General features: G+C 44.5%; 1 long non-coding RNA gene across 1 annotated transcript; it reads right to left on the bottom strand.

The window, feature by feature from the left end:
* Positions 1-7,331: 7,331 nt before the first annotated feature.
* LOC114805918 lies at positions 7,332-16,437 on the bottom strand. Its single transcript, XR_003754044.2, has 3 exons — positions 16,090-16,437; positions 8,126-8,301; positions 7,332-7,630 (listed from the first exon to the last, which is right to left on the bottom strand). It is a non-coding gene; the product is annotated as an uncharacterized LOC114805918 (long non-coding RNA).
* Positions 16,438-24,404: the final 7,967 nt, after the last annotated feature.

The following is a 24,404-nucleotide window of genomic DNA, read 5'->3' as shown; positions in this document are numbered from 1 at the left end:
GTCTGCTGATTCTATTGTAGTGTACTCTTCCGAGCACTTACTTCAGTGCTCTGCGTCTATTATGTGCTCAGTTAATACGATAGATGGATTGATTCCGAGACCGCATTAGAGAGGCTCTGAATGAGCTGATCAATTTGTGTGATTAGGTGATTCTGGGAGGAAAAGGTGCTGTGGTTTTATTGCGTTCAAATTAAAATTTACACCCTCGTAAACAATGAAAGTATTTCCATGAGATGCTTCTATGGTAATCAACATAGAAGCGTGAAAATAATTTATTTCAAAGTAGCCCATAAAACCATTCAAAGGCAAAGTGTGATTCTCATTAAGGAAGTTTTATTTGGATTTGATCTGTCCAGGCATTGTCCTTGCTTAAATCAGCCCACTCCATCTCTAATCAGTTTCCATCTTGCCATATCTTTCCATTAGCTCTGTATGTTGTTACAGCTTCTTCAGGGGCTCCAGGGTAGCTTGAAGTCTGCCATTTTGATCCTACTTCTTTGGCCCTCTTGAATCCAGGATCCATCAGTCAAGCTCCCATTTTTTGTTTGTTTTGAAAAACAAACAAAAAACCCAATAGATAACATACCGTAAAACAGCCCTCTCTGACTGAGCCTTATTAGGAAAAGCTAATTAATTAGTCCTGGGAGTCTATGTGATTGGTGACTGAGCCTATGACAGTGTTTTGTCTCTCCAACCAGGGGCTGACTCATAGATCCGGCCTATTGAGAAGTAACATTTCCTAGTGGAAAGAGCACAGGACCGGAAATCAGGAGACCAGGGTTCTAAATTCCAGCTCTGCCACTTCCCTGCTGAGTGACCTTGGACAAGTCACTTTACTTCTCTGTGCCTCGGTTTTCTCATCTGTATAGCAGGGATAAAATACCTGTTCTCCCTCCTACTTAGACTGGGAACTTCACGTGAAATGGGTTCTATGTCTGATCTGATTCTCTTGTATCTATCTCAGCATTTAGCACCGTGCTTGAAACATAGAAGGCACTTAAGTAGTATTATTAATATTATCGGTATTATTACTGTCATTATTACCACTGGGGATCAGATGGAGGAGGAGGGGCTTATAGTGGGCTTTGAGCCGGAAAGATCAGAGCCAGAGGAACAGGCTCTAGTTGTGACACAAACTGTTAAATTTGGGAATAAAGGGATTTCCACTGGACTAGGCAACAAAGTCATCGTGTGGTGCCCAGAGTTCTTCTCGTACGTCTAACCCTAGCTGGGCTGTTGACATGGGCCCGACCCAGGGTTTCTTCATAGCACCTTGTGCTTCCTATCTTCCCTTTACAGCAGGTTTCCTTTTCAAATAATTGTCAACAGCTTTGAATGACAGGATGCCCCTTTAAAGGGAGATCCCTTTTAAAATGAAGCCAAAGGGGTAGCTGGTTTAACGTACTCTTTCTGTGGAAGGTGTTTTGATGATACTCCGAGTTTCCTCCCCTCGCCCCGTCCCCCCGCCCCCCGCAACATGCCCACCACCATCCCCCCAACTTCTGAATCCCGAGGGTCAGAGGAGAAAAGGGCTCAAGCCAAACGAAGTGCATTTTTATCCGTGGGAGGCTTTGGTTAGAAACAAGAGCGCACTGTGGTGGCTAATTGCCGCCTTGGCATCTGGCCACCAAAGTAGGGAGATTGATTGGCAGTGCACAGCAACACTGCAGGATACAGCTGTTCCAAAGACACGCGGTGAGCGCAGTCCAGCACGGAGGAGCCTGAGCCGTCAGATGTGTGACGGCAGTCCCTCCAGGTTTCAAAATGGAGTGACCGGACAGCTTTCTCCCCTCAAAAACCTAACCAGTAAAGTAAGTTCCATTCTTTGCTTTGAACACCCAACAGGCTTCTTCATCCATAATGAGAAGCAGCGTGGTTTAGTGGATACAGCACGGGCCTGGGAGTCGGAAGAACCTGGGTTCTGATCCTGGCTCCGCCACCTGGCTCCTGTGTGACCTGATCTCCCTCCCTCCTAGACTGTGAGCTCCATGTGGGGCAGGGGCCATGTCTGATCTCATTATCTTCTATCTCCCCCAGTACTAACACAATGCTTAACCCAGAGCTGAGCACATAAATAAACTACAGTCAGGCCCCCAGCAGGCCGGCTACTCGTCTGGCAGTGCGCCATTTTCCAAAGCGGGGAGAAGAAAGCACAGGGCACCCTCCCTGCCTGCACCGAAGAAATGCCAGCGTACAGAAGTGCTCCGCCTCTCAGTTGCTCATTCGTATTCAAACCTTGTCCAGACTATCTGGAGCACCTCGATTATGGGGGATGCAAAGAGCTAGCGCCATTCAACCAATAATAGTTATTGAATGCCTACGACAGCCTCTCCCCCACCACCCCATTTGCCAAGAGCATGCAGAGGTTACTCAAGGAGAAATGATTCAGGGAAGCTGTTCTATCTACAGCATCTCCCTGAGTTTGCCAATCCAGGCCTCTCCACTCCCTTCCTCACTCCACTGTTGTCTTTCCTCTCCTTTCTCTACTCTCTTTTCTTTCTTCCTCTTTCTCCTTCTCTCTCTTCCCCCTTCTCTTTCTTTTTTACGGTATTTGTTAAGCTCTGATTACGTGTCATTCTCTGTACTAAGCGCTGGGTTAGGTATAAGCTTATCAAGTTGGACACAGTCCATGTTCCACATGGGGCTCACAGTCTTAACCCCCCATTTCACAAATGAGGTAACTGAGAAGTCAAGGGACTTACCCAAAGGGACAAAGCAGACAGGTGACAGAGCCAGAATTAGAAGCCAGGTCCTTCTGACTCTACCAGGCCCATTCTCTATCCACTAGGCCACGTTGTTTCTTCCCTCTCTCTTCTCTTTTTTCTTCCTCTTTTTTCTCTCCCTCCTCTTACTTGTCTTTTCTCCGCTTTCCTCTCCTCTTTTTCTCCTTCCTCCCTTCTCTCCCCTTCCTCCCCCTTTTTCTCCTCCTCCCCTTCATCCCCTTTTTCCTCCTCTCTCCCCTTTTTCCTCCTCTCTCCCCTCTCTCTTCTTCTTCCTCTCTCTCCTCTTTATCTTCTTTTTCCTCTCTCCTTTCATCTTTCATTCTCTGCTTTCCTTTCTCTTTCTGCTGCTCTGCCCTCCATCCTCTTTCTCTTCTGCCTCCTCTCTCTTTCTCCGCTGTCCTTTTCACTCTCTGTTTTCTCTCTCCAAAAGAAAAGGATGTTTTCCTTTAAATATACTGGCAGCTTCGTCCTCATCTCTCTCCAGCAAAAACTGTCTTCTGCACCTTCTGCCCAAATGATGCTGTTATTAGCAGCAGCAGCTGCAGCAGAATGTATTGAGTCCTTCTGTGCTGTTATTTCTCCATCTGCCAGCAGGACCTGGACCTCGTTCATTTTGCAAAAGGGACCCATGAGCCCTTGGAGAGAGACCGGACAGTGCCAACCGACACCTTCCTAACCCGCATCTCTTCCATGTTTCTGACCAAAACAGCAATAACAAAAAAGTGATGAAGAATGAAGATATTTCTTCTCTTCCTCCTGCAAGAACCCATGAGTACAAAAAGTGGCAGGGCTCCCTTAACTCCCAGGGCATGGGTTTGGAATGCTCCTGCCTTTAAAATGATGCATCAATGGAACGTTTTCTTTCTTGGTCATCTTTCTTGTCAGACCGGAGGGTTTGAGTGGAGTGGGGAAGAGAGGGAGAGAGGACCGGGGGTTGGAGACAGACAGGAAGGAGGACGGATTGGCAGGAAGCAGCAGGGAAAACAAGGAAAAGAAGGACCCGAGTGAGGAGGAGGTTGGAGAGACGGGGGAAAAGCCAGAGCATACAGCTAGGGTGGGAATCCAAAGAAATTTGGCAAGCTGAGAACCATCTGGGAAATTTGCAGTCTTGCCTGGGCTGCTTGTGTATTTGTGTCTCCTTCCTGTCTAAAATCACAGGAAATGTATGCTTCATAGGAGCCTAGACTTATTTAGAGGCAATAGGGCGACTTCCTAATAAGTCTGCAATGATTGTGGAAGGATTTCACTGATTCTCTGCACGGTGGAAGAACAGTCAGCTTTTATTCATTCATTCATTCATTCAATCGCATTTATTGAGCGCTTGCTGTGTGCAGAGCACTGTACTAAGGGCTTGGAATGGACAATTCGGCAAAAGATAGGGACAATCCTGGCCCAACGATGGGCTTAAGGTGAATTGATTAAATGTCCGGGGTGTGTTGAGATGGGCAAATGAAATTTACGTTTACACTGCCCTGTTTTCCATCCATTTCATTCAATTGTATTAATTGGGCACATACTGTGTGCAGGGCACTGTACTAAGCGCTTGGGAGAGTACACTATAATAACAGACACATTCCCTGCCCACGACGACCAAACTCAAAGGCAGCAAAAAGATAGTCGTGTCCTACATGGGACTGGGAGGGGAGATTGAGGCAAATCAGAGATTCCACCCAAGTCTTTAGCCATTTCCTCTGAGCAGTCAGTAATCATTACATGATTAACAGAAAAGGGGACTCAGAGGGCAGGTGGCCTGTTAACAGGGAAGGCCAGTTTCCTGCAGCTCAGCTCCACTCAGCTTTCACCTCGGAGCCCAAACCCTAGGTCTAGAATTTGGAAAGGCAGCAAAACTAGGTTTCTCATCATCCCACCCTCAGATCTCAGAAACGGTGACAGAGCTTTCAGTCCGACAAGTACCGCGAGCCAGACCTTTCAGTGAAACGGATAAAAAAGGAGGCCGACAAGATTTCAGATGAGAACTTTGATCTGGATTCAGTGACTTCAGAAAAATAATTTCCCAGACACGGGCAGACAATGAAAATCACATATTGCTTAGTGCCTTTATGATCTACACTGGCAAGAACAACAGGTGAATCTAAAAAAAAAATACCCCCAAACAGTAAGGAGGTCATTTTCCTTAGTGTCATCAGAGAGGATGAAAATGAATTTACATCTGGAGGTGAACGGTGGGAAAATAGATTGGGCTTCCCTTGGGTAGCCGTTCATCTGGTTTTATATAGAGCAGCCTGGTTTTCAGCTGATCTGGCCCCTGTCCAGGACTGATATGTCTTCAGACTCTTTCCTAGTTCCCATTTTAATTTTCAGCTCCCTTTCCTGCCGCCAAGTCCCAAGGCTGGGAAGCAGGCCTCTTTTTCACAGTGATTCGGCTCTGGAACAAATGGAGGAGTCAGGAATCCCTCCGGAGAAACACTCTAACTTTTAGCAGTCACAGACAGGTGGCCACAAAATCATGCATCTGATGGCATTGACATCACATCACATGTAGCATCACGTGCGTCTGAGTTTCTGGTGTCCACGAGGGCCACTATTGGCCATCCTGCTCTCCCCAAGGTCTTCTTCTGGCATTCACCTGCACAAGAATATTTTGGATTCCACGTAAAGTAGAAATGGGAAGAATTTCCAACTGAATGGGTTTCAGAACCCTGGCAAATATCACTTTGCTGTCCGAATTTTGGTAAAGTTCCCCAGATATCTAAGGGAGGTTTCCAGAAAATCTGCACTTTCTCTCCCTGGATTCAGGTGTTTTTTTTAAATTGGTATTTGTTAAGCGCTTACTCTGTGTCAAACACTGTTCTAATTGCTGGGGTAAATACAAGTTACTTGAGTCAGTGTTCCTGTCTCTCATGGGCTCGCAGTCTAAATAGGAGGTATTTAACCCCCATTTTACAGTTGAGGAAACTGAGGTACAGAGGAATTAAGTGACTTGTCCAAGGTCACTTAGAAAGCGATCAGCAGAGGGGGATTAGAACCCAGATCCTCTGACTTCCAGGCCCATGTTCTTTCCAGTATGCCAATGTTGCTTCTCTGTGAACAAAGAAGATTGTGCAGTTTAATTTTGTATGGCTTTTTCTGTCACCCAAGGTGCAAACTTTTACCCTAATTGATACGGGACAGAACTGCAGATTCAGTTTAACTTAAGCTTCTTCTAGAGAACAGTTGCAGCACTGGGAAGAAAATATCTGTGAATCATCGCCAAGTTAGAATCTGAAACTGTGGGATAAGACCATCTGTACTGCATAATATCATATTGTATAATCAATCCATCAGAAACTTCATATCTTAAAATCAGTTTCCTAAAGACTGGAAGGAACTTTAAAAAGTTATCTAGCCAATCCTCCTCCTCCACATAGGAATCACCTCCACAAAACCCTGAGACCGTGTCACTTAATTGTTAATTGCAGCATTTGTTAAGTGCTTACTATGTGTCAAACACTGTACTAGGCGCTGGGATAGTTCCTAGGTATTCAGGTCAGATGCAGTCCCTGCCCCAACCAGGGTTCACATTCTAAGTATGAGCGAGAACTGGCACTGAATATTTTACAGATGAGGAAACTCGGGCACACGGAAGTTAAATGACTTGCCCAAGGCCACACTGCAGACAAGTGGCAGAGTTGGGATTAGAACCCAGATCCTCCGACTCCTAGGCCCATGTTCTTTCCACTAGACCAAGATGCTTATTTCTATGCTGCAGAAATAAGATCATTTTTAGTGGGAATAAAAGTTCTGTTTTATCTGCAACTAATGAACTCAAAATATTTAAGGATCGTCACCATTTGGTGTGCACCTCTGCATGTTTTAGGACTAACAGGAAAACTATTGAAACTGGGCAGAAAAATGTTCTTCTAGTTTTGTGGCCACTACTGGCAAGGTAGGGGAGTGTTTAAATCTTCGTAGATTTAAATTCTTGGAGATTGTTGCCCTGAACAGGAAACTCAGTTCCGCAAGCTGGAAGTTTGGGCTGCTTTTTCTTGACAATTCCTTCGGAATAGCAAGGTATTCCAGCTGTGCATAATGGCCCTACCATTTTGAGTTTACTCACCTGAGGTAATATGAACTCAGTTTTGAGTTCATTCACCATTTTGAGTTTACTCACCTGAGGTAATATGAGGCATGGATTGTGTGTCACATCCATGATGATTATGCTACTTCTTAAGCTTTTTCTGCATCAAGTGTTCACGGTGTCCATCCTGATCAGCCTGTATCCACCCCAGTGCTTAATACGGTACCAGGCACATACTAAACATTTAACAAATGCCATTAAAAAAAAAGGAAGAGTTTCTGCTGCTTTGAGGCCTGTTTTCCTCACACTCCTTATTTTTCCCCAGAAAACCTGGGGAGAGATTCTGTTTTTCCTCCTGCTGTACAGAATGTAGTCTAGTGGGAGAGGTTCAGTCAAGAGAGTCAGTACCCTGCTGTGGGTCCTCAGTCAAGACCCTTAAACTCTCTGGGCCTCAAATTCCTCATGTGTAAAGTAGGGATATCAATCCCTATCTCTTCTTATTTCCTAATAACGTTGTGAGGATAAAAATGAGATAATTGATATGAAAGAACTTTGGAAAAACAAGAGGGCTACAAATTTGCAGTGTTATATATGATTAATACTATTTTTATTATTACTGATCCCCATTTGCTAATTTCCTGAAGTTGATTTTTTCCCAAACTCTTGCTCTGAAGGAAAATAGCAGCGGCATCTTGATAATACTGTAATCATCACAGTATCATATTTAATGCCGGAGAGGAGTACATCGTTAAAAAACAATCAAGTTTCTCCCTTGAAGTCACGAAGTGATTAATGATGACTCCAGAAGCCAATATCTCAGTCAGCTGAAGGCTCAAGATAGAATGGAGAGAGAGAGTGTCCCGCAGCCTGAGGATTTCCACAGCATGACCTATTTGGAAAAAAAACACAGACTACAGAGTCAGAGGACCTGGGTTCTAATCCCATCTGCACCACTCTTCTGCTGTATGACTTCGGGAAAGTCACTTAACTTCTTTCTGTCTCAGCTTCCTCATCTGTTAAAGGGTGATTAAACAACTGTTGTCCCTCCTGCTTAGATTGTGAGCCCCATTTAGGGACGGGGACTGTGGCTAACTTGATAATCTTCTACCTCAGGTCTTATTACCATGCTTGGCACATGGTAAGCACATAAAAAGTACCACAGTTATTAAGCCGTAGCCTCCAAAAAGAATCCTTTGGGGTTTGTGCGGGACTCATTAAAGGACAGAAGCACATCCACTTATTCCTTTGCTCCTCCAAGCACCCAATACAGGGATCTGCACAAATTAGATGCTCACTAGGTACAATCTATAGATTAGAAGCCTTTCGGTAGATTGAAATTTACCCTGATCAAGTGAAAAAAAAAACATTAAACCATGTTTGTCACCTTATCTGCGGAACGATAGTGAAGATGTCTTTCAGAAAGTAGATTTTGCCTTCTCTTCTTACAGTAAATGTACTGAGTTCTCCTCATGACACACCGCAGGATTGCAGAGTTAAAGGTTCCGAGGCTCCGTGAGTCACGTCTGCGGGTAGTATGGGAAAGATTTCCATAGCAACAGCCTCCCAAGGAATGAAAATATGAGAAGTCAAAATTACATAACTGCTTCTTAACTGTGCTTATGAGGGAATTTGACTGTAAGAGTGGCTCTGGTTTTTCATGGATTTATGGCAGATTAAATTGAAACAATTCATCATGCTCAATAATTGGGTCAAAAATTAACCTCCTCTGATTTTTCAATTGTCCCCCAAACAACAACAAAATAACTACCCCCTACCTTCTGCCAGTTAATCAGACTGGCAAATAAGAACCTCTTCATCATCTCACTCTAATTGGCTTCAGGTTTAATATATAATTTTTAGGCATCAAGGACCTGTGATTCAATTCAGATCAGCTAAGTCAGGTTCAATATTTGAGGGGCTTATTCCACCTCACTAAGAGTAATAATAATTTAAACACTTACCCTTATGCCAAGCACTGTACTAAGCACTGGATACACTAGATACAGTATATGTAGATTAGACACAGTCCCTGTCCCATACGAGGCTCAAAATCTAAGGGGGAGGAACTAAAAGGGGTGTAAATCCCCATTTTTACAGATGAGGAAACTGAAACACAGAGAAGTACATTGACTTGCCCACGGTCGTAGAACAGGCAGGCGGTGGAAGGAAGATTAGAACCCAGACCTCCAGACCCCCGATCCTTTTTTTTCCCCAAGAGAGAAAGGTGGGATGCCTAGATGGGTGAGGAGGATTGCTAATAGCTGGAAAACAGCAGATTACTCAAGTGGGTCCTGGGCCTGAACCCCAGGGTGAATGGAAGCACTGGGGCACCTGGTGGAGGTGTTTCTCTGTTCCTTTGACCATTCTCGTGAGCAATCCTCACATCCTCTCGTGATCAAACTCCTCAGGTGGTCGAGAACCCTGCCTCATGTAGCTTCCTGCAGGGCTTTCCATGGTGTAGGTGTTTAATTGAGCATTAAATAAAGGATCATCTCTGCCCCTGAATGCCAGATGTAATGGCAGATGGCTGGAGATTGCGCTTTTGGTGTGTCCCCTCCGTGGCAAATGCACAGAGGTGCCATCGGCTGTGACTGGTGCTTCACTAATTGTAGGAGAGTCTGAATTGTTTCTGCTGCCCTGAACAGACAAAGGAGGATCGGATGCTGCGTGAGCAGTCGAGCGAGCTATCTTAATTATGGCTTTCCGGGAAGACAGTGAAATGGTGATAGGCTGAAAACCATCTGAGAGCTTACTGAAGAAAGTGGGTCTGTCCGAGAACTCATCGGGCCTCACCGTGGCCTGTCATCTGGCTTTATAGTGGACAGTCCTGTCTCTAACTGGTCAGTCCACTGTCTGATACAGGTAGGACACTGGACTGATTCGAATTTTGAGTTCCTAGTTTCCTTCTGTTGTCGAGTTCCACAGCTCAGAAGCGGCACCTGTGTTCAGAGGGACTCAGAGCAAGGGCTCTGGGAGCAGGTAGGAGGATCCTTGACCCTCCCAACACCCTGGAGGAACGTTCAGAGGCACATCTCAAAATGGCAGGTACGATATCATCACATTCCCGCGCGCCCAGCCTAATGCATCGCCAGGAAGGTCATCTTTGGCCACCCTACCGACCCTGGAGTGGAGGACATTGGAGAAACGGAAGGCCTTTTTGTGTTTCAATGTCCTCCTCTGTAAAAAGAAGATTAAATATCTGTTCCCCCTCCGCTTTAGTGTGTGAGTCGCATATGGGACAGGGACTGTGCATGATCTGACTGTATCTACTCCAGGGTTTAGCGTAGTGCTTGGCACGTAAGTAGAGCTTTGCAAATGCCATCATTATTATTACTAACATCTACTTAGCTTGAAGAAATTCCCAGTTGGACACATTGGAAGCAGACCAGTATTGTGCTTGGGAATTACCGGAGACCAACAGAGGTAAAATAAAACAGACTTTTCATCCATATGCCTCAGCTGATAATGACTATGAAAATAAAACTGTTTTTAGCGAAGAGGATTTGCTGATGGTTTTCACCATTTTATTCCCAAGTCCCCATCTCGTGTATTTCCCTTGGCAAAATGCACTTTGTGAATCCTGATCCTTGGACAGAGTTCAGATTTTCCACCTCTCTTCCTTCCTTGTAGTTTTTAATCCGGCTTTTCACCCTTCCAGGTTCATCTGAACTTCCTTATCACAGGTTTACAACTGAGCTGATTTTCAGGTAAGTTTTGATTCTTGGGTCTTAGTGAATTTTGTTCGTGTTCTATAATCTGTAGACTGTAAGTTCCTTGTGGGTAGGGACAGTTTCTACCAACTCTATTATATTATACGTTCCCAGGCACCTAGTACACTGTTCTGGACACGACAAGGGCTCAGTAAGCACCGTTGACTGATTCATTGATCTATATCTCATGGTAAAATGATTCTCTTTACCCTAAGTCCCTCTGACAATCATACGCAGAGACAGTTCACCGAAAAGGGAGAGATCTCAGTGGTGTCTGGAGCCTCTGAATCAGAAATATTCTATTCTGTCCCCACAAGCTACAGCTATTTTCCCTTCCAGCCTTCTCACCAAGGATGCTTCAGCATCTGGGGGTGCTGAGTGAGAGTGAGGATGGTTTGACGCAAACCATCACTACTCTGACAAAGAAACAATTCAAGTGTTTGTCCTGTCGGTCGGAGGGCAAGCCTTTCTCCTTAGCCTCTGCTGTCTGAATGGCGAGGGGGAATAAAAGATTCACAACTTTACATTCCTGGACAAAGTGTCCACGTGTGGGAAGAGATTCTTTCTCAGAGCCACTCGGACTCTTGGATGTTCCTTCTCTACAGTCCAGCTGTGTATTATTTTTCAGAATTTAGTGCAATGCTCTGCACATGATAAGGCCTTATAAATACTACTTCTCAATGCTAATACCGCTCCTGGAAACAGGGCATCTCCAAACTACAGGTCAACTCTGCGACTATTTCACATAGATTATGGGCCCGGGAGTCAGATGCTCATGGGTTCTAATCCCAGCTCCGACACTTGTCTGCTGTGTGACCTTAGGCAAGTCACTTCTCTGTGCCACAGTTACCGCATCTGGGGAATAAGACTGTGAGCCCCACATGGGGCAGGGACTGTGTCCAACCCAATTTGCTTGTATCCACCCCAGTGTTTAGTACAGTGCCTGGCACATAATAAGCACTTAAATACCAGGGTTGTTGTGATATTAAAAAATGATGAATCCATCTACCTACAGCAGAAAAGCAGTGCTTCTCAGAAGTCCAGGAAATCATTTTCACCTTTTTTTCCTCGGCGTCTATAAAAATGACAAACCAAATTTGCAAAGCTCTCAGGGGAAATCTTATCATTTTCATATTATTCCATACTGCTTAGGCTCCGGGGTGGTTCTTATGTGTAATCCAGATTGAGGTGAATTGATTTCATTTGAATGACTGTGCCTGAGAAGTCACCGAAGGAGAAAGAAATACCAGCTGATGAACCCATCCGAGCAGGCTAAGGCTGCGTTTGAGAGAAATGTAAGAGGAAGTCGGTGAGTGGGAACTGTAAAAAAAGAAATGCTTCTGATTCAGCAGAAAGAAAATATCTTTGAGGGGGGTTGGTCTATTAAACTCACATGGGGAGCATCTGTTAGACCTACAGATAACACCGAGATTCAAAATAAGCCTAATAGGTGTTTATCAGGAAAACAGAGTGAAGGTCACTCTGCAGTATCTTTGTCTTTGAGAGAAATCTATTGGTTTATAGAGACCAGGATCATAATTTAGGCAGAGATAAATGGGTCGTCCTTCAAGAAGCATTTTCTAGCCTAACATGTAGCCCTTCCCTACTTCTTAGGTAGTGAACCCTGTTGCTGGCGGGAACAGAGTCCTATCTGATTATCCTTTAACTCCCCCAGTTCGGTTTGCTACATCGTAAGCACTTTATAAATCTCGTAATTATCAATCAACTAACCAACGTAATAGAATTTACTGAGCGCATCCTGCGTGCAGAGCACTGTACTAAGCACTTGAGAGAGAGTCCGATAGAGTTAGAAGACACGATCCCTGTCCTCAAGGAGCTTACAGTCAGATGGATTCAATCAATCGATCGTATTTATTGAGCACTTGCTGTGGGCCGAGCACTGTACTGAGCACTTGGGTGAATACAATATGACAGTACAACAGAGTTGGTAGACACGTTCCCTGCCCACAACGAGCTTACAGTCTAGAGGGTTGATAGAGGAGGTTACATTACAGGCAACCAAAGTCCCTCTCACACCACGGGCTGGGCTCGGTTTGATGGAAGTCCTGTTTTCAGGTTCTCTTCGGTTAACAGCATCGAGGGTCTGGGTTCTAATCAGAACCAAGGGCTTTAAAGAGCTCATCTGGTGGTGTTTACTGCAGCCTTGATGCCCTCTGCCCTCTGAATGGGTATGAGAGAGAAACGGCTGTGCAGAGGAAGATCGAGGAGAAAGATGGCAAATAATATCAGCGCAGTTCCAAGCAGGCCAACCCTGCCTGACCCTCTTCTAGGCCTCTCTGCGGGGATTGGGCTCAGAGCTCTCTCCCAACGTCCTTTTTCCTCTTCCTCCTCTCTCTCTCTCCTCCCTTTCCCTCCCTCCCCTGTCTCTCTCTCTCCCCGTCTATATCTCTCTCCCCATCTATCTTGTCAGCTTATCTATCTTGTCATCTGTGTGACTTTGGGTAAGTCACTTAACTTCTCAGTGCCTCAGTTACTTCATCTGTAAAATGGGGATTATGACTGTGAGCCCCACCTGGGACAATCTGATGACCTTGTATCTTGCCCAGCGCTTAGAATGGTCCTTGGCACATAGTAAGCGCTTAACAAATACCAACATTATTATCTCTCTCTCTCCCCTTGTCTCCCTCTGTTTACCCATTTATCTCATTCTCCCTCCTCTGTGTCTCTCCCCTTTTCCCAATTCATTCATTCATTCAATAGCATTTATTGAGCGCTTACTATGTGCAGAGCACTGTACTAAGCGCTTGGAATGTATAAATCGGCAACAGATACAGTCCCTGCCCATCGATGGGCTTCTCTCTCTTTCTCTCCCCTGTGTCTCTCCCCCCCCAATCTGTCTCTGTGTGTCTCTCTCTCCCCGTGTCTCTCCCCATCCACCTCTCTCAGTCTCTCCCCTGTTTCTCTCCCTCCCTCCTTCCTTCCTTCTCTTGCCCTGATTCTGCCCCTGGCATGGAAGAATCCCCGCCCAACCTCATCACTGCTGCAGTAGAGTTGAGTTAGGGGGCAGGCACTGTCCCTGCCCTAAAGGAGCTTGCAGTCTATTGTGTGTAGCACACTCGCCAGAGTTGTTGGCAAGGTACGGTACACTAGAGTTGGTAGATACCATCCCTGTCCTCCAAGGGCCTCCAGTCTAGAGGTTGAAAGAGGCACTAAAATAAATGACAGGTAGGGGAAGAAATTGAATTTAAAGGGATGGACATTAAGGGCTACTGGGGGTAGGGGGTGGGGTAGGATCGAAGTGCAGGGGTAATGTTGTAGGTGAGGAGATGAGCGATTCCTCAGAGACAGAGGGGGAGACCAAGGGCTGCGGTCCCTACTCGAACCGAGGCCCTGGACCTGGCCATCATGTTGGGGGTGGCCACCATATTGGGGGAGGCCTCCATGATGTGTGTTTACTTGTAGTTGTTTTGTTGTGTTGTGTGTCACCCCCTTCTAGACTCTGTGCCCCGTTGTTGGGTAGGGATTGTCTCCATCTGTTCCCGAATTGTACTTTCCAAGCGCTTAGTACAGTGCTCTGCATCCAGTAAGCGCTCAATAAATTCCACTGAAATACCATCGATTGATAGTTCATGAGCATCTAATGGGTGTAGAGAATTGGATAAGGAACTTGGGAGAGCGCACCATCAAGGAGCTCCACCATCTAATTTCTTTAATCTAGGGTGACCGTTTGGGCCGTTCCAGGTGGAAAACGTTTGTTTTTTTCAAACTTCCTGGTCATTCTGTCCAGTCGCTGAAACGTCAGAAGACACCAGGAGGAGACTGTAAGTGTTTGGCGCCTGATGCATGCTTTATATAACATTTATTACTTTGTCTCCATTCTGCTTAGGAAAGTACTCCAAGATTGTTAATTTTGGGTGGTTTCTCAACTCAGATGCGGATACGCTCTCCTTTGTTGCAAATTGTTGGCTGCAGCAAAATCTAATATTCAACAAATCGTGTGCCGTAATCTTAAGAAAATGGTGTTTGTGTGCAATGTGCTTACTCTGTGGGGCAGAATGTGTCCTATAGGTTTATATACGGCCTGTCCCCTAAAGTTTGTCACCTATAAAGGGAATGCTCTTGAAATTCCACATAGGCAGCAGTAGAGGGCAGTCTTTGATCCTTGCAACTTTATAAAAAAATTAATCAAAATATTTTATCAGAAAAGCATCCTACCAATAAATGGCATAATAATGGTGCCTATTAAGCAATCACTAAGCGACAAACACTGTGCTAAATGCGGAGTTGACAGGAGATTAAACAGATCATTCACAGTCCTTGCCTGGCCAGGTGGGCCTCCCACCTTTGAAGAGGAGCAACTTGTAAGATAAATCGTTTCCAGAGTGAATTCTCCCTAAGACTACCAACATGCTGAGAGATTTCCAGAGAGAATGGGCAGAGATCTGGCAGAGGGAGACCCTTTATCAGCGGTGAGGTGGGTCTCTATCAAATCCACAGCCTCTAATCACAGGATTCTGTTCACCTTTATTCCAAATCCCCACACGTGTGGGAAATCAAATAATAGAAGTAAATACGGGCTGCTCCAAGCTGATTTTTGGAAAGCAGAAAGTTTGCTGCGTGGAATTCCTTTATTTTCCCCTCTCCACTTTCATCCACTGTGGAGAAAGAGGTAGCGTTTCTTCAAGAATGAAATTGCATTCCACCCCGTTAGCCTGGTTCTCATTAAATCTGTTATTCTTGCCTCGGTGCACAAGAAAATACCCAATTCAAGAATCCCACCACAGTTGGCTTCTCTAATTCACAGGACAATTACCAAAATGTTTTTTTTTTTTTTTCCCACAGTGGGAGAGAGAGAGAGAGAGAGATCGCTGGGGAACAGAAATTCTTGCAGCGTGTTGAGGGGGAAGAGAAAACGAGACAGGAGCTAGATTTTTCACTTATGAAAAAGAATGGGGCTCCTGTCGAGAAAAGAAATGAAAATCATATAGCTTTCTAGGACACTGGCAGCCAATAAAAAAAAAAAAGCTCTTAGATATGCCTTATGGAAATGTACGTGCAGTAATTACTTATTCCTGCCTATTTCATTCATTCATTCAATCAAATTTATTAAGCTCTCACTATGTACAGAGCACTGTACTAAGCGCTTGGGACAGTATAATACAACAGTAAACAGTGACATTCCCTGCCCACAACGAGCTCACAGTCTGGAGCGGAGACAGACTTCAATAAAAAGCAATGAAATTACAGATATATACATAAATGTGGTGGGGCTGGGGCAGGGGGAGGGACCTAAAAAAGTAAAGACCATTTTGTGTATGTTCATAAACGGACACTCCTTATTTATTACTGACCTAAAATACAAGGAGTTGTTATTAGCACCAAGCTTAAGATGGAATGCAAAACAGGTGTCTCGGTGATGTCTCCTGAAGATTGGGATACAATGGTAATAATACTAATATCAATAATAATATTATTAGTGCTATCTGTAAAGGGTTTAGTATATGACAAGCACTATTCTAAGCACTGACGAGGTAAAACAGATATTGAATCCCCATTTTACAGAAAAGGTAACTAAGGCACAGAAACGTTAAGTGACTTGCCCAAAGTCTCACGGCAGTCCTGTGGCAGAGCTGGGTTTAGAACCCAAGTCTTCTGACTTCCAGGCCCGTGCTCTTACCATTAGGCCACGCTGCTTCTTGGTTCAGGGGCAAAGTCAGAGGATCGAGGATGGTGCCATGCAAGATATCACCATTATAGGTCACCCTTTAGAATGTCTGGCCCAGGAAATAACACCATTGATTGCTCCGTCTCTAACTGCCCAGGACAATGAGACATGTCCTTATCAGCTTAGTTTTGCCTCAGTTGAGCTCCCTCAGAGCCCTGATTCTAACAGACCCACCTTCCTGCTGTTTGGGAGAATTTCCATAGCAACAGCACAGTAGCAAGAGGGTCTGATCTCCGGAAATTACCGAAAGAAGTCCGTTATTCGGGTGATAAAAATGGAAATAGCACTAGCAGGGCAACTCCAGCCCACCAACTCCCTCTGTGACTCCATGAATGGGCAGAGCCCGGAATGGCAGAGAACCCCTGCAGGCCTCCCCTGTTCCCATGGAAACTAGCCTAGCTTTTTCTCACTCTGACCGTCAAAATTGTACCCCTAAAATGAATTCCATAGTAGGTGGCGAATCAGAAAGTCTTCCCGTGGTTCAGCAATCATGGACCTCAGAACTCTTTTTTCATTCCTCTGAGCATCAAACAGAAACTCCTGACCACTGGCTTTCTGGTACTCAATCTGCTCTGTCCCTCTTACTAACTAGGCTGACCTAAGTAAGATATTCAGATTAAGCAAACGGCAAGTGAATGTGGCCAGTGTTAACTTAGTCCAAGAATCCAGCCCTGAAAAAGTACCCAAACAAAGAACTGGAAACCGTCTTCCAGAGACACCCACTCTGGAACACGAAAAGAGGAAGAAAGAATCTTCCACACTTTATTTCTCCTTCCCTCGGTAACATTTCCTAGTTCTCTCCGGAAAAGAAAAACAAGGTAAATGCCATCGACAAATCTTATCGCCTCAGGCACTAGACACCTTCAGTAAAATAACTCCTTTGTTTATGCGAATATGAAATGAATACCTTTTGTCTGAATGAAAGGCCTTGATCTTCTCTTCACCCTTTAAGTCTAAATGTCTGAGGAATTCGGCGGTTTATTCACAGATATTATTCTCCTCATCTCTAAATAGCCGGTTAAGCCTCTGAAATAGAGTGGGAAGGAGTAAATACAAAATATTCAGTCCTATATGATGCACAGTAAGAATCTTTCATCACTACCTGCATCTCTCTGGACTTTGACTCCTTTTCTCTCCTTCCTCTCTGAAGCTATCCAGCATCTTTTGGGCTGAACATTCAGGAGCGCCGCAGGGAACACCTGTCGATGCTTTTTATTAAAATTCCAATTGGAAGGCTTGTAAATATTTGACTACTTTCGTTTTTGAACAGAGCTGTGTTTTAACATCTCAAGCCATTCCCAGCTTCTAAATATTTCATTCCAGGGCATCAGACTCTCGGTGGAATGAGTTTCTGCTTCCAAACTATAAGGGTCTTAAAAGGCCTAAACTTACTAGGAAACAGGAGTTGGTTGGCTACTGTTTTTCGGAAGTCTGTTCTATAATCCAACTGAATGGGGGATGGGGAATTGAGAGTGGGGGATAGTTTCATAGTTTCATAAATAAAACCCCAACTTGAGCATTCTTTAATTCCAGCTGAATGATGTTTTCTGCTGAGAAACTTGGAAAAGTCTAGAGCCTCACCAAAGCTTAGTACAATGCTCTGCACACAGTAAGCGCTCAATAAGTACGATAGATTGATGGATGCACCAGGCCATCAGGGGGTCGTTCATCCAGCCCAGCATTCTGTCTCTAAAGAGGTACCGGGATGGTCAGAGGAACTGTAATCTTGTTGCCTTCCTGAATACCCAACCCAAAGCTTAGAACGTATCATTTAACATCCCTATTTTTTCCCTCTCCATCCCCGAACTTGGTTCTCTGTAACCCTGGACCATCTTTCTTGCTCCATCTTTGATCTGGAGCCCAAATCTCCAGGCTCATCTTTCACTGCCCCATTCCTTCTCTCCTAATGAACTGGATGAGGGAGGAGAAATTTGACCTGAATAGAAAAAAGCGCTTGATAAATGCAAAGGACGGGGTGGTCCCTCAGGTGGATGTGGTTTCCAGTGGGATCAGTTTTCTGTCTTAATTTTTATTGATAAAAGTTCAGGTTAGGGCCTCCTAGAGAGTTTACTAACTGCTTTTGACAAGCAACATAAAATAAATGATTTTTAGATTAATCAGACCTCATATATGGTACTCGGTAAAGGAACAAACTGTCTTTAGGAGAGATGGCATAAAAGACCCTCAGCGTGGTTTCTTGAGAGGTTTTTTGTGTGCATCGATAGCCGGTCTGAAGAGCAAAGCAAGATCAATTGGGAACAGAATCCTATTTATGCATTAGCGAAAGAAGATCAAAAGTTTCACCGTTCCGTGAATATGCAGCCTCCTAGCAAGCTCTCCTGGAAAGGTGGTCTTCTCATCAATATCTTTACCCACTTGTTCTCCCAGAAAGAGTAATTCACTTAAAGATATTCACCAGGGTGTGAAATTTAATCTGGCCACACCTTGCTTCCTTCGGAGATTGGGGGATCCAGAATCCCTGAATAATTCCTTAAAAGCATTGAGCTTAAAATGTAATTATTGGAGGCTTTGGCTTTTCTCTGGAAAACACTGTTTGTTTCTGTGGTTGCTATGGAAGTGGAGAAGGCAAGTTAGTCCTCAAACCTGCCCTTAATTGGCCTTCTCTCACCCTTTTGCTTTGATATTAAAGTAGATTTTCATTTTTGAAAGCAGTGAGGATTTTTTTTAGACCTTGGTTCCCTTATCATTATTAGTCATGGTATTATCATCGTATTTCTTTATTAATACTGTATTTATTCCTCATGAATTTAAAATAAATTCATCGAGGAGCAGCATGGTCTAGTAGATAGAGCATGGGTCTGGGAGTCAGAAGGACCTAGTTTCTAATTCCAGGCTCCACCACTTGTCTGCTCTGTGACTTTGGGCAAATCACTTAACTTCTCTGTGCCTCAGTTACCTCATCTGTAAAATGGGGATTAAGACTGTGAGAACCATGTGGGACATGGACTGTGTCCAACCTGATTAGATTGTGTCTACTCCAAAGCTTAGAACAGTGCTTGACACATTGTAAGCGCTTAACAAATGCCATCATCATCATCATCATCATCATCATCACTTCCTATGTGCCAGTGTATTGGGTTAAATGGGGAAGATTTGAATAATCAGATCAGGGGTAGTCTCAGAAGAACGGGTAACATCCACGTTTTACAGATGAGGAAACTGAGGCTCAGCGATGTTAAGTGACTTGCCCAAAGTCATTCTGCAATTCAGTGGCACAGCCGGCAAAGGAAACCAGCCCTATGCTCTTTCTATTGGGTCAAGATGCTTTTTCTTCATAGTCCACAATTAGTTTAATTGGTCATATGTCCCAGGTGAGTCAGGACGGACCTAGAATAAACATAAATAATCATCGAGAAGTCTACTACCTTTTTCTAGGTGAAAAGACTAATCCTTACTTGGTTTCTTTCATTGCCAACTCTCTTCTGTTCATGGAAAGGATGTGCCATGAATGATCCCCATTTGGGACAGGGACTGTGTCTAATCTGATTATATTTTATCTACCTTAATGCTTAGAACGGTGTTTGGCCCGTAGCATATGCTTAACAAATAGTACATTTATTATTATTATGGACACTAAACAACCTCCTCCTGTTCTCTCCCCACACAGAGATCCTCACATTCCACCCCTCTAGTCAGAAAAATGCAGCTGTTTACCTGGTAGTGAAATTTTAGGTCATATTCATGATACTTTAAAAAAAAAAGGTTTGGACAGCTAATTGCCAATATTGAGATGTATTAAATCTTGGAGGTCATTTAATTTGTAACCCACTGAGTTTGGTGGTACAGGTCATTCATTGATAATGCAGTTCTGCTCCCGCTAGGCACAATTTTAATTTGAGATTGTACGGGAGAGAATAATGCAGAGTGAATGACTCAAGTTTCTTAGGTAATTCCCCAACCCTGTGGGAACTCTTCTTTTCATAATATTTACTCCCCCGGCTTCGGATCAGAGGATGCTTTTTGATGTAGATTTGCCTGGCTTGATATCAGCGGACTGTGGGTAGTTGTGATTTTTAATTCTACTTTGAATTTAGAGGGAGCTCTGCGAGCAATTCCTTAATAACTCTGTAGATGAATTTTGAGGATTGACATTCTGTTAAGGAGTGACCAGGCTCAGCAGATCCAGCCGTATTTCAAAGTCACGCCGTGGGCGAGGGAGTAAACTGAGCAAATAATGAAATTTGTTAACTGGGCTACTAATTCACTGCTGATTCCTAGATCTCTTCTCTTCATTGCTTCCGGTCTCTAACCGGATTAATAACTCATACTTGCTTATTTATCTTTATTTCTAGGCAGAGCTACCCAACACCTGAGGAAATATTCTATTTTATTGTTCCCACTTTCTTGAGGCAACCGATCAATCGATTTTATTTATTGAACACTTACCTGGGTAGAACACTGCACAGAGGCGCTTGGGCAAGGATGCAAGAAGGGCTGTGGGAATGGCCAAGGAAGAAGAGAGAACTGCTTATAGGGATAATCGTTTCAAAATTATTATAAATAATGATAGTAATAAACCCAGTAATGATAATGACCTTTATTAAATGATTATGTGCTCAACAATGAGGCAGATGCAAGGTTATGAGATTGAGCACTGTTCTTGTCCCACACAGAGCCACATCCTCAATCATCATCATGATTTTTATTAAGCACTTACTGGGTGCCGAACACTGTACTGGATGCTTGGGAGAGGAAAGAGTTTTCTGCCCACAGAGAGCTTACAGTTTAGAGGAATCTGTCGTGCCCATTTAACAGCGGAGGGAACCGAGCCCCAGAGAGGTCGAGGTCTGCCCAAGGACGCACAGCAGGCCAGTGGTGGAGCCGTGACTCCATCCCGGGGCTCCTCACCAGCTCCATCACTTGCTCTCCCCACTGGGCCACACTGTCACCACCCACCAGGGTGTGTGGGGCGGAAGTGATGGCCTACACACGGCGAGCGACATATTCTCCAGGGTCGAGGATCAAGTACACAAGTAGATGAACAGAAGAACATGGCAGGTCCTCAAGAGTGAGGTGGCATTTTACCACTAACAAGAAATCGGAGCTAATGACCAAACAGTCTGGGGTTTGGTTTTTTTTTTTTAAGAACAAAGGGATTAATACCGATATTAATATCTGCTGATGCTGAGGAATCAATGAAACAGATGAAAGAGATCAGCAAAGCCAACACCAACCGTGGGGAGTAATTCACCTGTGTTTAATAATGCAGTCTTAAAATGACAGGACACGGGCAAGGTATTGTTGAAGGAGAAGTTGTTTGACTTTCAGTCCACACCTCCTTTTTCCATTAGGAATTCAATCACGTGCAGAAGATCCTGAAGCTTCCAGCATATTTTGCAAATCGATGCATGTATTCCTGCCTGTGGCTTTATGGGGATTTCCCGCGTTAGGCAGATTTTGTAAGTAAAAGGAGAGAGCTGGTTTACGAGATGAAATGAAAACAAGGTTCTCCGGTCCCTGTCTTCACAAGGAGAGAGCTGGGTAACGTAAGTACATTCAGATTAACCCCCGTGGTCGCGACTGAGTTTATTCAATCATATTTATTGAGCACTGTACTAAGCGAATGGGTGAGTACAGCATAATAATAAACAGACACCTTCCCTGCCCACGACGAGCTTACATCCTGCTAAGCACAGCAGGCCATTTTGGGTTGGTTTCTAATCCTGGATCTGCCACATGTCTGCTGTGTGAACTTGGCTAAGTCACTTCCCTTCTCCGGGCCACAGTTAGCTCATCTGTAAAACGGGGATTACATGTGGGACAGAGGCTGTATCCAACTTTGTTAACTTGTATCTACTCCAGCGTTTAGAAGAGGGCTTGGTATATATTAAGCGCTTAACAAGTACCATAATCATAGTATTTACTGAGCATCTACTGGGTATAGGTCATTGTATTGAGTGCTTGGAAGGGTGTGATGGAATTATTAGATATCTATGTATAGAATTATTATGATATCTGCCCTCAAGGAGATTACAATTTATCAAGGGAGACCCTTCCCTCCCTCCCACCCAGGATTCTGTTCCTGGCAGTAGCAACAGAATGCGTGGAGGAATGATCTGCTAGATGCCCTCCTGGACAATCAACCCTCATAACTTTCCTCCTCGAAACCCATCACGGCCGCTTGTCCTTGAATTTATCCTTTGGATGAGGATGTAGAGAATGTATTCAGGAAATAGTAAAGTGCTTTGAAAAACTTCTTTTCCCCACTGCTCCATTTCGAAGGCTGTCTCGCTCTTCATTGCCTTCAGGCCCAAGCTCGTCTCACCATGAGGCACAGATGAGAAGCAGCGTGGCTCAGTGGAAAGAGCACGGGCTTTGGAGTCAGAGGTCATGAGTTCGAATCCCAGCTCTGCCACTTGCCAGCTGTGTGACTGTGGGCAAGTCACTTAACTTCTCTGGGCCTCAGTTACCTCATCTGTAAAATGGGGATTAAGAGCGCGAGCCCCGTGTGGGACAACCTGATTCCCCTGTGTCTACCCCAGCGCTTAAAACAGTGCTCTGCACAGAGTAAGCGCTTAACAAATGCCAACATTTTTAGATAGAAGTGGAGTCAGCAGAAAAGGGAGGATTTGGGTCCCCCTTCAATAAGCAACCCGTCTACCACCACAATTAAACCAGAATGAAGTAAAATAGGGGTAGTCAACACTCCTACAATCCATGAAGGGGATTAAAAGAAGATATTGGTTCCAATTATGTGAAACCAACATGTCCAGACTTGGTCTTGCACAACCAGGAAGATCTCTGGCAGAAGGGATCAAGGAAATCTGAATTCAGTTGGGAAAGTTTCCTTAGGGAACCCTCTCTTTTCTCCTTCACTTCTGTCCCAATTTAGAGTGTGTGTTTTGTGTGTGTACTGTGGGACTGGGATGGGGTAAATATCAAGTGCTTAAGAATGCAGATCAAAGGGCATAGACTAATAGGGGAGATGACATTTATAATTCGATTTCTTTTATTAATGATGGGTATAGCTCTATAATTCTATTTATTTATATTGGTGCTCTTGATGTCTGTTTATTTGTTTTGGTGTCTGTCTCCCCCCTTCTAGACTGTGAGCCCGTCGTGGGCGGGGAATGTTTTGCTCAACTGTACTTTCCAAACGCTTCGTACAGTGCTCTGCACACAGTAAGCGCTCAATAAATACAACTGAATGAATGAGGGCTTAGTCAGGGAAAGTCTTTTGGAGAAGATGAGATTTTGGTAGGGCTTGAATACGTTCATTCACACTCTAGGCTGTATGTTTGCTGTGGGCAGAATCTACCATCTCTGGTGCGTTTTCTCCCGAGCGTTTCGTACAGTGCTTTGGACCCCATAAGCGCTCAGTAAACACCACTGGTGATTTACGTTCCTAGTCTTAACACATTCATCCTTTCAGGTAAGGTCTTCCACTTATTACAGTGCCTGGCACTGGCAAATCACTTCACTTCTCTGGGCCTCAGTTACCTCATCTGTAAAATGGGGATTGAAACCGTAAACCCCACTTAGGATAGCTCGATTTGCTTGTATCCACTGGAGCGCTTAATAAAGTGCCAGGCACATTGTAAACTCTGAATAAATACCATTAATGAGGTTTTAACTAGCAGTTTTCACCCCCAATTTGCCCATGGAACAGCTTCAACCCATATTTATTAAATGATAAGGGAGGGTGACAGACTCTGAAGCAGGACAGCGACTCACTAAGGAGTTAACAAGTTGTCAACAGTCGCCCATCAACGACTAAGGACTTGAGAGCGTTACTCGCCCATTCCCTCCGGCAGACGCTTTAATGACTCGCTAATTGCAGCTGAGAACTTGTGGATTCACCCCACGCCCCCTCTCCAGGGCCTCAACCAAATGCGGCCCATGGAACTCCCGTTAATAATGATGGTATTTGTTAAGCGCTTACTATGTGCCAAGCCCAGTTCTAGGCGCTAAGGTAGACACAAGGTATTCAGGTTGTCCCACGTGGGGCTCACGATCTTAATCCCCATTTTACAGACGAGGGAACTGAGGCACAGAGAAGTTAAGTGACTTGCCCGAAGTCACACAGAAGATAAGTGGTGGAGCGGGATTAGAACCCACGACCTCTGACTCCCAAGCCCCTGCTCTTTCCACTAAGCCAATCTGTTCCCTCATGGGAATTTTCCCTTCATTATTTACCTGTTCCCATCCCTGTCACTAGTCCAACTCGCCATCATTGAAACCTGGCTCTCCCCACACGACAAGGTCTCCCCTGCTGCTCTGCCCAGAGCATCTTCTCCCACTCTAAT

The sequence above is a fragment of the Ornithorhynchus anatinus genome, chromosome 20, assembly GCF_004115215.2.
Source record: "Ornithorhynchus anatinus isolate Pmale09 chromosome 20, mOrnAna1.pri.v4, whole genome shotgun sequence".
In the NCBI taxonomy this organism is placed as follows: Eukaryota; Metazoa; Chordata; class Mammalia; order Monotremata; family Ornithorhynchidae; genus Ornithorhynchus; species Ornithorhynchus anatinus.
The sequence above is the reverse complement of the archived record's forward strand: the minus strand, read 5'-3'. Positions and strand labels throughout refer to the sequence as shown.